Here is a 14,449-nt window from a genome sequence, read left to right on the forward strand (position 1 = left end):
CATTAGAATCGTAATCTTATATTCTTTAAAGAGACCCCACGAAATTTTGGCGAAAAAATCTGAAAAGTATTCAAAATCAATGTCAAAATCAGTCAGTCAAGTCATCGTACAAAAGTTTGAGTTCACTCCTCAGTATGATGCAAATCGTGCAAAAGTTCGGGTTCACCTGGGCCGCACGCACATCATTTTTGTCAATATCTCTGCCATTTTTCAACCGATTTTAATAGTTTAAAGCTTTTTCGAGCGCATGTAATGGCGCGTACATGATTGGTTTGAGATTCCACAGATTTTTTGTGTTTTAAGTAAGTTCAGGTGAACCCAAACTTTAGCACGATACACGATACTGAGGGGTGAACCCAAACTTTTGCACGATGACTTGAATGCCTGTATTTATAATTGTTTTGAAGATTTTTTTCAATACCATTATAATATCAAATTGAGGTATTGACAACTGAACAATACCTAATTTTGGTTGATACCAAAATATGGTATGCATAAGTTATTGGGGAGTTATTTATTCCTCCTCAGGAGAGAGTTTCAATTGGACGTATAATCACAGAGATATGGACTGAACACTTTTGTATGTTTTTTAGAGGGTGAACCCAAACTTATGCACGGGAGTGTACACGGTCGGTGTGCCGTTACAGTCGACTCTCCATATCTCGATGTTCTACATCTCGATATCTCTCCGTATGTCGATGATTTTTTCGGTCCCATCAATCTGCATACATTTTCACTCTTCATATCTCTATATCCTCCTCATCTCGATATCTCCATATCTCGATGTGATTTTCGTTCTCGACTTCCTCTCCGAATGTCAATATGTCCATTATCAAAGGTAGGGTAAATGATCCATTAGTTAAGGTAGCACCAATAGTTGCGGTATGGGCCTTATAATGGAATAAATTACTTATTTGTAACTGACCTTCTGGGACATTGTGGATTTCATAAATCTTCTAAATTAAAGTAGTTTAGAACACAAGTTTTTATATAAAATGTGAACGTATCTTTCAAAAACTATAATTTTCCATGTGCCAGTTCAAACACGCGCCTCTCACTAACATTTTCATAGTGGCAAGCTTGCACGAAACAATGAAAATCACAATTTTCTGGCCCAAATATTCAATGAAAATGTTTCAATATCCTAAGTAGTATGTCTGCTTATCGTTTAAAAACTGAAACATAGCTAATAATGACAAAATAACGATAAAATCAGTACCTCCACTATTGGTACACCACAGCACACTGTGATCCTTTAGTTGCGCTAAGTTTTCGTTATCTGCAGTTTGGCATTTAAAGTGAATGATTTTCGCGTGAAACCCGCTTTTTCTTGAGTTACTTGAGTAAGTAATTTTACGGCTTTAATTTCATCTGCATATTAAATATATTTCCAGCTTATTTCGGAGTGGCATCGCAAGACAAATTGGATCAAAAATGAAGCGGCGATGTGGTAAGCGTATCCAGTACGATGAAAATGCAGTGCAGTGCCATACTGAACATGAAAACAAGGAGACAGCCTATTTACCACGCTTCTAAGTCAATTTGGTATCCCGGAGTCTACAATCCGATTCAGGTTAAGTAGTAAATGTAGCAAGAAAACTCGGAAAGGCCCTGCAACAGTGCCATCCAAAGATGAGGAGGATACACACATTGTGTGGTTGGAGGAACGACAACAGAGAGGCATCCCAGTTGTAAAGGAAACCTTAAACTCCAAAACCACCTCCAGACCCAATCCTTTTCGGAAAAACGTACCGTAAATGATAGAGTGGATCTCAAAAGAAATTGTACCATTTCTGACTTCCTGGACTACTCAGAAGCTTCTAAGCGGAGCAGCCAACATCGCAACTACAGAAGAAAATTAACCCTGATTTTACGGCTGGCAAACGTTTGGCAGAGATTTGTTGAGAGGAGGAGGATTAGCAAGATGCCATAAAACAACGTAAGGAAAATTCTGAAAATCGAACTGCTCGAAAAGGAAGCGGAAAAGCAAAAAGAAATTACTGCTCAACAGAGGAAAGGCAAGTTGGAAAAGCGAGCTCAAAGATAAATAGAAGCTGAGCAGCTCAAAACAGCATTGCGAGCACGTCGACGAAAGCCGAGAGAAATCGGCCATTAGAAAGCAGGAACGTTGAAACCTCTGACAGGAAAATCGCCTGAAAAATAGCTGACTCAAAACGTTAAGAATTTATTTGTTAAAAGTTTTGTATTTATCTTACTAAGGTTAACATCTCGTTTTATTCGTATTCCAATATTCAAATAAATGACATTTTAAATTGGATTGCATTCGCATTCATATTCTTTAATTTTACCAAAAACTTCTTCATATGTTCTTTACAATTATTTTGATCGCTTCCCGACCAACCAGTCTTCATAATTCTTTGTAAATCTTTGTTCAACGATGACGATCGCTAACGGTTCAAAACAAATCGATATCGATCGCTATCGGAAATCACTGACTGGTTGACCGGGTTAATGTTCTGATTGCTTTGACATGCAATTATTGCGAATAACGTGATGAGATTCAAACTTGATCCATTTATTTGTTTATCATAAAATCACAGATAAACTTCACTTCACACTTTCGTCACTGTTGTTCATAGACTATATTTTTTAACTATCGATTTGAATAACGGAAGGCATCAACACACTACCATTACATAGTGCCTGGATTGACATGTTCTCGCGATTTGATCTAGAGCTTACGTATGATAAAAAATTATAGCTGTAATTGATATTACTCAACTAATTTTTGGACTGGTGGAATGATGGGCAAGAATGATTGCAGATTTCGTGCTGTCGAAATCAAGACTCATTTTGCAGTTTGTAGTGTATTACAAATACCTACTAAATAAAATATATAACAAATATATTTTTCATCAGTTGTCTTTAAAAAAGCAATGTTTATAAACTATTTTCAAAAACTCTATTAAATCGATTGAAATCATATTTTAGAACTCATTGTTTTCAAAACCGCACTATACCGCAACTATAGCAACACTACCGCAACTATAGGAGCAATAAGCTCGTTCAATATTTTGCAAATTACAAGTACATATAGTGATTTTTTGAATGTTCGATTATTAGAAAAGATGCGCAAGACATCATTGAACATGATACAAGTAAAATTTATTAGCAATATTAATTTAATTAATCTCAGAAATTATAAAATGTGAATGGCACTTACTCAATATCTCCACTATTGGGTCATTTAAACCTAACTAGACTAGATTTTAGGGATTCAAAATACTTTGCGAAGACGAAATGACGTCTGTTTGTTTTTAATTTACTTGGTAACGGAGTGATTTTCAATCTAGCACTCATTAAAAATTTGTTGTATGTCTCGATTTCTCCCTATCTCGATGGTCCCTTCGATATCGAGATGTGGAGAGGCGACTGTAGTAGATCCCTAAAGTCACACGAGTGACTTTTTATGGCCATTTTGCTGTAAACCGTTGCAAAATATGTTTTGCATAAAAGTCAGGAGCTATTCATCTAAGTAGTATTGATCCACTCGATTTTGTCAAAAGTATGATCGAAATAAATAGTTTCGATCAAAATATAAGCTCCCTTGCATCTATAGTACACACGTACGATATTTCTTTTTTACTCTGATAAACCAAGTTTGCAACTGTAGGAGAAATAACCGTGCCAACTTCTTCTTCTTGGCATGACGTCCTCACTAGGACAGAGCCTGCTTCTCAGCTTAGTGTTCTTATAAGCAATTTACAGTTATTAACTGAGAGCTTTCTGTGCCAAAGTTGCCATTTTTGCATTCGTATATCGTGTGGCAAGTACGATGATACTCTATGCCCAGGGAAGTCAAGAAATATCCATTACGACAAGATCCTGGACCGACCAGGAATCAAACCCAGACACCTCCAGCTTGGCTTTGCTTTGTAGCCGCGGACTCTAACCACTCGGCTAAGGAAGGCCCCAATGCTAGAATATTATATCTTTTGAATGGTGGGTGCCGAATTCGTTAAGATTGTTCTCATTATAACGATTTCAGACACACCGTGCACAGTCTTAAAGAAACGGAGGCAAAGATCAGCACAACAAAATAATCCGCCACAACTGGGTACTAGGTAGGTGACATCTCGTTTGCATCACGTTCAGGGTTACTCGCTGTAAGGGCGATGAATAATTCTCACGTAAACTAGTGCATTGTACTTTTTGAGAAAGAAAAAAAACGCTCTAGCCAGAGGTCATCGAAAGCTATTTGTGCGGAGCGATATGCAAAGCGAATTTACTTGGGAGGGGTGTGTGGTAAAAAGGATTGTTTCATTTACAGAGGGTGGTGTTTATCAGTTTGAGTTGATCGCAGAATATATGAAATGTTGTTACATGTCGCCACTCTTGGGAATGAATGTGTTGGTAAATGCTCCATCATTAATCCATACAGGAGTGGCCAGCGAAACGAGGTCAGCGTGGGAGCGACAGAATTGTCATCATCGAGGATATCCAATAAGAGAAGGATATGTTTGGTCCAACAAATCTGAAGGCTATTCTACTGGTCTTTCTATTCTAGTCATAGAAAAACATCCGACAGTGGTTGGGGTGAAGGCTTGATTTTAAAATTAAAAAAAAACTTTAATTTTCCATCGTACATTGTTAGAATAATTCAAAGTTATCTGTCAAATCGTACACTTTAGATTAATTATCAGAACCCCAGGTCTAAAAGGCTTCCTGTAAGAGCTGGTGTTTCCCAAGGCAGCATTTTGGGACCAATATTTTACAATATTTTCACATCTGACTTACCTGAGTTATCTCGGGGATGTCAAAAATCTTTGTTTATTGCTGACACAGGCTTCTTCGCCAAATGACGAAGCCTGCGTGTCATCTGTAGTAGATTGCAAAAGAGTTTGGATATCTTTATATATCATACTTGCCAAAATGGAAGATTTCTCCTAATGCTTCTAAAACTCAACTAGTAATATTCCCACATTAAACAAAGAACTCTTTATTTGAAACCTTCAAGTAGACATGTTGTCACGTCTAAAGGGTTTTCAATAAATTGGTCAGATGAAGTTTAGTGTCTATTGCTCACGTTAGATAAAAATTTAACTTTCAAAAATCATATTGAGGGCATTCAATCCAAATGTTACAAATTTATATAATGTCTTTAACTACTCATTAAAAGAAAATAAAAATTTTGCCTTAAGAAAAAGTTTTTGTTCTTTAAACAAATTTTCAGGCCAGCCATGTTGTACGTTGTACAATATAGACAAGCAGACAAGCTCCCTGTCTTATCGAGTTAGTTTTACAGTGGTATATGTCTCGCCGAAGCGAGCAAGAATGCTGTACCAAATTTAATTCGCGTTTCAAATTTGCAGCCACCTAGTGTCTCCACAACCGTTTATCAAATTCTCGTCCGCTGACAACCCAAGTGCGTACTACTTAGCGGCACTTCCTGTTACACCAGGTAAGTTTGACAGTGGTATATGTCGAGCCGAAGCGAGGAATGATGCTGCACCAAATTTAAGTAGTGAAGCTAATTTGCAGCTCATTGGGAATCTGACAACTCTCATCAATGGTACCGAGAATCTTTCAACCATTCTCCAAGTTTCTAAAGAATTTACCACCCGTATCATCAGATCTGGGGATCATTCAGATCAACATTTTGCGAGTTTTATTCATCTGATGAGTCATCATCAACAGTGATGACCCTAGAGCATACAACTTTGCCGCATTGTCCTTTACATTCCCCCAGACCGCTCTCACGATATGAATGTAATTGATATACATGTTAGCGCGTTCAATTGGATCACTGGTAAGATAAAAATTAGGGAATGTTTACTGATACTTGGCGACTTCATGAACAACTTGCAACATACCCGGAAATAATTGGAAATTCAGCATATCAAATTATCTCTATCCAGATGTTACAAGCTCTTCAATCAGATCATCAGATGCTACGCTCATTGATAGTTTAAGACAGGCATTGCAGAATTCGCTCTCATTTGAGTATGAAGCACGATCAAAGCAAGCAAAGAAAAACATCCCATCTGTTGCGGTCCACGATCGTCATTGTATCGCAAGGTGTAACAAGTCTGATAAATGGAAGCAGCGAGCGAGAGCCCCAAAGAGAGAGCGATGATAAAATCCATTTTTCTCGCTTGTTTACTGTTGGGGATAGGTGTTTTTCTTTACTTGCACGATAAACAATCCACGAACTTCCAATAGCAATAGTGCACCCCAGGCTTGGAGCATGTTTTGAGGGGTTTTATCATGCACTACTATCCCCCCAATCTGATCAAAGTTGTAGCAGTATACGATAAACAGTCTCTCATAAAGTGCAGCATGTTATGATAGTTACAGAGAGCGATACGTGAGAGATTCTCTCTATTTTCTCAGGATTCAATCCCTGGTTTAAGAACAAGTATCTCAGTTGAATTACGTTTTAAGCCGCAACAACTGATTACTAAATTTGTGCTTTAGGAGCATTGATGGAGACGTGCGTTTCTCTTTGATCGAGACCCTTTCTTCTCTTGTTAAACCGACAACGCATCTCCCGTCCTTGCTGATCGAAGTAATAGGTGCAACGCCCTGTGTTTTCGTAGAACCAGTCGAATCGCTTTGCAACGATTTTAAACATGGTGATTATTCTGGTATGAACACCTTTTTCTCCAATATTAACTGGCTGGATGTTATCAATCAGGATCTCGAATTAACAGTTGCAACATTCTCCAACATGATTCTTAATGCTATAGGCCAATTTGTTCCTAAGCGATTCCATAGACCTCCAACAAATCCACCTTGGAGTAATCACCGTTTGAAGCAGTTGAAAAGGTTGAAACGGTCTACCTTACACAATTATTCGAAGTTTAAAATCCTGATCTGTAAGCTAGATTATCATGCCGCCAATAGGGTAACGGATGTTTATTTCATACTTAAACGCTAACAGTTGGCGCCAGTGGAAAAAAGTACAGACAACAACCTTTCGAACATGCTGTTTCTCTCACTGGCCGCCGAGCACGACACTGATGTTTGTATTCCACTCACTGATCGCACTACGCTGGATTCTCAAATTTCTCAAACTTCCAACACAAACGCATGGAAGAATGGTAGTGGAGAACTGTCAAAACGTATGGAAAACAATGAAAAACGTGAATCACAAGCAATTAGGAAACTGGATCGAAAAAGTAGTGATTAGAAATCAAGCGTGATGTGAATACATAACTTTTTGTGTTTAGTTCATATTCCAAGGTGCTTTCTTTGCTTCAGGATTTCGTTTTTACTACCACTGATAAAGAGCCATCTATTGCCTTTTCAGTTTTGAATATCGCCCTATGTTCCCTATAAACGATTAAATGAGAAATTGTAGCTTTCGCATCAACGGAATATTCAACAGAAACTGCGTCAAAATCCCAAGGCATTTTGGAATCACGTCAACGAACAGCGGAATGAATCTGGTCTCCCAACGGCCATGATCGAAGACAGCGTTTAGGAATCGTGTACAGAAGGCATCTGCAATCTCTTTCTTAGTCAGTTTTCGAGCGTCTTTACATCGGAGTATCTGGACGAACAACAGATTGTCTTAGCAGCGAACAATGTACCCGATTACCCTCCAGTTGGTGATCACCCATTCGTCGAAATTCGTCAGAAATTGTCTGCAAGAATTGCTTTGTTATGAAAGCGTCAACTAGCTATGGTCTGCAATAGTTTTGAAGAATTGCTCCAGCATTCTAGCCGTGGTTCTATCACAACTGTTCAACCTATTTTTACAAGCAAGATCATTCCCAGAATGTTGGATAAATCGTTCGTCTTTCCGGTGTTCCAAAAATGCAACAAACGTAATGTCAAAAATTGTCGCGGTATAGGGTGTAGAGTTACTTGGGCACTTCCATGACTCGCTTTGGCATGAGGCGTTTTTCTCGGCCGAATTATCTGAAACTTTGCAAAAAGAAGCACTTCGATACAACGCATATTGTGGCCAAATATGATCTCAGTAGCTTTTATAAAAACACCACTGCCGAAGTGAATCAAAAGTGCCAAGAATTGGATCCGGCTACTTATCTGCTCTTTGCGCTGTTTCTAAGTTGTTCGAAAAAGTGGTTTACAACTTCTTGCTGCACAATTGCCTTCATTTCATATGGGAACACCAACATGGTTTCATGCCGAATCAGTGGTTAAAGATCTGGGTGTGTTATTGGACTCTAAGTTGTTCTTCAAAGTACACGTTGCTTTCGTAACCTCTGAAGCATCTAAAACACTCGGTTTCATGTTTCGTGTTGCAAAGCAGTATAAAAACATTCAATGTTTAATGTCTTTGTTCCGTTCGCTAGTGAGGAATACTTGTCAGTATTCTGAGCACCCTATTGTCTAAACAGATCTTGTCCACAGTTGATCAGCAGAAGTTTTCGCGTGTTATTTTGTATGGGGATATCTAACTTCAAATTACTCATAAATAAAAGCATCAATCGAAGTCACGTACAACCAGCACCAAATATTTTTTTTTGGAAAATAGTTCCCAATTTTGAGAATGCGAATCGTAATACAAAATGTTTCGCGTAACCTTTTAGCGATTGTTCGTGCAGAGACACTAGCGCATGTGGGTTACTGTGCGGTGAGTAGCGAATCAGGCCATTCATGTAGGTTCACTCTTGTTCGACAAACATGTTTCAGAATTAGCTATATGAGCCTTCTCCAAGGCTCATGTCTTAGTTTCATTCTTTATAATTCATGTTCCAGATATTGACAACAGTTTGGAAGAACTATGCATCTTAGACAACTTGCAGATGATGATATAGTTTCGAGGGCTATTTCAAGCTGAAATCGTATGAAGTCCATAACAAAATTACCTAGATAATTAATTTAGGCTATTAATTTAGGAATCGGAAAAATAAAATTGTATTCACATTCTGTAGATTCGGGTTAGAATTACGATAAATTTTAAGCACATAGTAAAAATTGAAAAATTTAAACAAATTATGTAAACTTGAGTAAAAATTATTGTAAATTCAAGGCTCTTAGTAAAAATTATAATATTTAAACAAAACCTTGAAAATATTAATACCAAATCATAAAAATCTGGCACAAAAAGAGTAAACGCAATATGGAAATATCGAATTTCCGGTAGAACTTCAGATGTGTTCGATAAAATAGTAGTTTCAGTACCCTGATAGTGAAATTGAGAATGTGTATGAATTACCGACTATCGTCGTCTTTTGAAGATCATTCCAGGACATAGCGAGCTGCATTTTGACAGTATCTTTCGAAAAAGCTGTAGAGGGATTTAAAGTTTTTGATATAACCATTGGCCTATAAAACGATTTTTATTGAAAATTCAGATAAAAATCGTTTGAAATTTACTGCTAACTTTAAAATAATATAATTTCATGTCTCTGTAAGAAATCGTATCGGATTTGTATTTTAAATTGAAAATCATTAGTGGAAAAAAAAAAAATAAATAAATAATGACTTTTAAATTTTGAACTAACGATTTGTGCACGTTGAGAATGGTTAGCTAATTCCAAGCCCCATTCATTAAATCTCTGTGCAACTTCGATTGTTCTTGTCAATCGCGGAGTGCAACTATGAAACGGTCATCCATGCTCATACTCATAATATTCTGTCGAGCTTTAAAACAGATTCGACATGAGTTTTATAATCTTGTAATACTGATTAACGATTTGAAAATAGACTTAATGTTGAGGAAAAGTTGTCATTTTGTAGTTTTGAAATATGCTTCGCTTAAAGTGTCCATTATGCCCTTAATCTTCCTACATATAGTTAGTTGTTATGAGTGGAATTTCAAAGGAAGCTACATTGGATTAAATATCTCTAGATAATGGGGCCTTACTTAGCCGAGTGGTTAGAGTCCGCGGCTACAAAGCAAAGCCATGCTGAAGGTGTCTAGGCTCGATTCCCGTTCGGTCCAGGATCTTTTCGTAACGGAAATTTCCTTGACTTCCCTGGGCATAGAGTATCATCACAGACAAACAGACGTAACACTTAGAACAAATCTCGATCAAAATCATATTCACGACTCACGAGGACATGTACGCTCAGTGCTAAAATCAGCGTGTTTGGCCGACGGGCCAACAGATGGTGGTAGTGTGTAAACGTCAAACACGAACACAAACGAAGCAAGCGCTGCGGGTGGCGGATTGGCCACCTAACATATTTTTGAATCGGCCGTTAAAAAGGTGGTCGATGGACAATGATGAGAGTGTGACGTCTGTTTGTCTGTGGTATCATCGTATCTGCCACACGATATACAAATGCGAAAAATTGCAACTTTGGCAAAGAACTCAGTTAGAAACTGTGGAAGTGCTCATAAGAACACTACGCTGAGAAGCAGACTCTGTCCTTGTGATGACGTAATGCAAAGAAGAAGAAGAAGATAATAAGCGAATGTTGAAAACACACAGCGTCGATTAGACTAATCTTAAATAATGATAATTTAATTCCTCTTAAAACTTTCAACCGCAAGCAGGCTCTGTTTCAGATTCAATGTAATACCATGACGAAGAAATATAAGCCAAAACAAACAAGTGCCACGAATGTGAAAAAGAAAACAAACCACTCCTCCAATCGCAAAGAACGTGACTCGAACTTCTCGCCAGCAACGGTACAACGCAATACCGTCGCTTTTTTGCCCCATTCTTTGCCACCCCACACGTGTATCGATCAATCGGAAGGAAACGAGAAACGAGCAGCAAAAAAATTGCAAAGAAACTGCGTATAATTCGCTCAACTCTATCAGAGTTTCACATTTTTGTCCCTTCGGTTTCATTGAATTCCACTCGACAACGACATTGACCAACCGAGGTCAAAACTTTGTTTTCTGTTTTCTCGCCTATGATGATGATGATGATGATTGCCTCAACATCACGGCAGCACCCCCACTCGCATCAAAACTACTTATGCAATGTTTTTGTTTATATTTTTTTAAGCATTTAAATATGTTTTCGAAATGAATCCCTCGCTTCGTTATCTACACACTGATGGTAGCAGAAGGCTCACAACATAAACACACTCAAAATCTGAGAGACGGCACTTTGTAATAGTTTTGGGATCTACCACTATGCAAACTCAACACAGCAACCTATCGATGGACCGAACGCCAAACTAACCGAGAGCTTCAACACTCAAAGAGCTCAGATGCGAATGATTCTAGTCGTCTAGTCGCCGAAGCGAAGCGTGACTATCGTCATGAGCCAGCATATCTGCGGTCGATCACCACTTGCTAACAACAACCTCTCTATGGTAGAAAGAATGTAAACACATGGTCCGGGGTGAGGAGCGTGCATTTTTGCAAATTGTTGTTTGTCAGGCGCAGAGTGGGTGGACACGACAGCTAGAATGGGCAGGGATGGCAGATTTCCGGAGAATGCATTATACAGTGTACGCTATTCAGATCTGGAGCTATATCAGTACCTTATTTAAAAGTTGCTTTTTGTCCATTACGGTATGACGGTTTTTTTTTTCTCTACGATTTATATATGCTTCCATTATGTCGCATCACGTTCCGGTATTTTTCATGAATCATTTTGAGTTCAAGAAAATTCTTCTTCTTCTTCTTTTTTCTTGTTATAACGTCCTCACTGGGATAGAGCTTGCCTTTCAGCTTAGTGTTCTTATGAGCACTTCCATCGACACTTGGATCGACCGAGAATCGAGCTCAGACACCTTCAGCATGGCTTTGCTTTATAGCCGCGGACTCTAAACACTCGACTAAGAAAGGCTTCTTCAAAAATCTTATGCGGCTAAACAACAAAGATTTCGTAATGATAATTTCCTCGACTTCCCTGAGGAAGAATATCATTGTACATGCCATACAATATACGAATGCTAAAATGGAAATTTTGGCGAAAAAAGCTCTCAGTTAAGGTAAGGTTCGAAATCTATTACACAGCGTAACAAAAATGACAGTTTTGCATGTCGCAAGAATCAAATTATGTGTCTCTAGTAGATCTGGAATTGCTGTTGTTGCTGACGATATGGACTTCTGTGAGTTTTCGGATCTTCTTTAGCAAACCCAGCGTTGGTGTGTGAATGCTTTAAGCTGAAATGTTTTATTATGTGATAATTAGATTAACTTTAAGTGTTTTTAATGTGTTAGACTTACAAATTTTAATCCTCTTCACGTGTAAAGTCCACTGTGTCAGTCTTATGGAATCGACTTTCTGCATGTAATCTATTTCATATAAATGTTCATTTTAGCTAATTCATAGACGTATAAATTCATGTTTTTACTTACGATTAGGATACAAATTCAATCAAGATTTTAACTAATATGTACTAATAAGATATAAGTTTTAATTTGCACATGTGATATCAGTTACTACTTTCTTTTCTGTTTTCTTTCTCAATATCAATGTCAGTTGTCTCATCATTATAATTTGTCCTGTCAATGTCAGTCGTCCTGTCAGAATTTGTGATCGGTTCAAGGCCAGTATACACCGAGTGACCGTCGCTAACAGCTGTATTTGATGCCGTTCTCAGAAATGTTCCAACACGTCACGTCACTTTTAGCTGCAGGTCATTAAAGTTGTGTAAAACACTGTTTTCATTGATGTTTACATGAAATTTAAAGAATAATTTATCAAACTTTTTTTGTGATTCAATCCACCAAACATGCAGAATAGGACTTGAACTTTCATTTTATAGGGTGTCCCTGAAGCTATGGGAATGACTTTTCTATACTGACATTCCTAAACTAGTACACTTATCGAGAGCAGATTTTGAATTTTATTTAATTTTTCGCGTTATTTCAGGGCGACTTTGTTTTACAAAATTTGTCTAGGTCATAATGAACGTACAATAAAAATCTGAAAAAAATATTTATCTTTGCCGATACGATAAATGATAAGAATATCACTTATTTCATTGGAAATTATAAACAGTACATCAAATTTGAGTAGAAATTAAAAATCCGATTTCAGTTTTGGTCGATTTTTAAAAGGATCAAAATCAAATTCTTATATATTCGTTAAAACATGTAAAAATCTAAAATTTTTGTTGCGTATCCAAAAGTATAGATATGTTACATAAATATATTATAAATGAATTATTTTCATTCATGTTAAAAATACCTGAAAAGCTATGATTTCGTGAAACTATCTTATGTGGAGAGAAAAATAAGCATTTTTTTTAGAATTTTACCATTTTGTCAAATGTTTTCTAGCAAAGCCAAATAAAATTGTAAACAACACTTCTTGTAGACCACCTTAGATACAAAGTACTTGAACTCACACTGTCGAAGGATTTGTATAAAAATAATCATTACTAGTTAAGTTCCAACAAAACACAAAAGCAGTTTGATTTTCAAAATCAAACATTTCAACGTTAAAGGTTATTTCATCAAACAAAATATTCACAGGCGGTCTCCATACAAGATTATTTGTTTCTCTTACATGTCGAAATACAGTACTTTTTTAAACCAACAAAAACTAACTTTTCAGCATAGAAAGTATTATGAACTTTATTGATAACTATTGTATACACATGAAGTTTGCATTCTATGCCAAATTAAGCCAATAAATTACCATACAAGATGGTTAACTTGCATGCAAGTTGGCTGAAATAGTCAAATATTGCATTTTCAACAGCCAATATCTCAAAAACTAAACTTGGTATGATATTTTTAAAAACGGCAATGGATCCAGCAACCCTTATTTGAGGTAAAAGCGGTATTTTGGTGATTGAGGCAAAAACGTGTTCCGCAGTGTTATCTAAGTGTTATGTGTTATGTGTTATGTAACAGGCAAGAGACAAAAAGTGCGGATGCAGTGGACAAAAGGTCGAAACCTGTTTTTTTTTTCATGCTCAGTAAATTCTTTACATAACAGTTTACTAAAAACTTTTTGTCCTACCAAATCCACTAATCAAACCCCATTTATACCCCTATCAAACCCCTATATTGGTGAAATTCCATGATTGTCGATGGTATATACTAAAATAACAAACCTAAAGCCTTTGAACTGATGTTGGTATGGATTCTAGAGGATCTCATGAATACTCTTAACAGATTTGAGCATACATCGAGGAATGCATGGAATTCCTAAGCATAAGCATTGATGACCGTACAATTCGTAGTTGCTACTCCGTGATTGACCAGAATGATCGAAGTTTAACAAGTAACCGAGAAATGCAGCTTGGGAGCTTTCCATCTTCAATGTACACTTTTGAGAACTCCAAATACTATAAAGTCAATAACGGCGCCGGCCACGTCCTTACGGTCATCGGGGAAGAGAAGGAATGTTAGTGTGACATCCATTGTTAATAGAGACCGTAATCACCTCTGCATCTCCATGGTTGTCACGGGAAGGAGTTTTGTTAGTGGGGAAGGATTATAGCTGCATGTTCAAAATTCACCTTGGTAAATGATGCGATTCATGCAACCTCAGTTCAAAATATCACCTATCAGCACTCTAAAGACAATGTGAATATACGGTAAGTCGACACTTTTAGCGTCGAACCATTCAAAGGTTATTTTTTATAA

At 37.2% G+C, this 14,449-nt stretch overlaps 1 protein-coding gene across 5 annotated transcripts in view; it reads right to left on the reverse strand.

Annotated features, from left to right (window-relative positions):
- The window catches only part of LOC5570471 (nocturnin), a 144,320-nt gene that overhangs the window by 10,464 nt on the left and 119,407 nt on the right, over window positions 1-14,449 (reverse strand). The window contains exon 1 of one of the 5 annotated variants that reach the window (XM_021845784.1): window positions 11,026-11,196. The exons of the other annotated variants lie outside the window; for them this stretch is intronic. The gene's annotated coding sequence lies outside the window, so the exon portion shown is untranslated. Of the gene's footprint in view, window positions 1-11,025; window positions 11,197-14,449 lie in introns of those variants that run through there. 5 annotated transcript variants of the gene reach the window in all.

Source organism: Aedes aegypti, chromosome 2, assembly GCF_002204515.2.
Source record: "Aedes aegypti strain LVP_AGWG chromosome 2, AaegL5.0 Primary Assembly, whole genome shotgun sequence".
NCBI lineage: Eukaryota > Metazoa > Arthropoda > Insecta > Diptera > Culicidae > Aedes > Aedes aegypti.